The sequence below is a fragment of the Penaeus monodon genome, chromosome 20 (genome assembly GCF_015228065.2).
Source record: "Penaeus monodon isolate SGIC_2016 chromosome 20, NSTDA_Pmon_1, whole genome shotgun sequence".
In the NCBI taxonomy this organism is placed as follows: domain Eukaryota; kingdom Metazoa; phylum Arthropoda; class Malacostraca; order Decapoda; family Penaeidae; genus Penaeus; species Penaeus monodon.
The window spans coordinates 9,077,453-9,077,775 of record NC_051405.1 but is presented as its reverse complement, the minus strand read 5'-3'; positions in this window follow the sequence as shown (position 1 = coordinate 9,077,775).

The following is a 323-nucleotide window of genomic DNA, read 5'->3' as shown; positions in this document are numbered from 1 at the left end:
ACTGTGTGACCATGAAAGGGATTCCGGTAAACCGTTTCACAGGTGTTATGATCTCCATGTGATACGATATGCTAGTATAAACTTATATCTGGTTGAACAAGTAGTGCATGGTTGAGTGTATGACGTGTGAATGAATCTTTTTAAGGCTTCGTGGATAGTATCCTTTTTGCACGGTCATCTTTGGAAGGGACGTTTATATTTGTCGTGAGACGTCTCAACATCCCATGCAAGAGAGTTTTTCAAAACATATTTCGATCGAACTTTGCATTCCTTTTTTGGTATCTATCTATTTGTCAATCAGTCTCTCTTTCTCTCTCTAAATG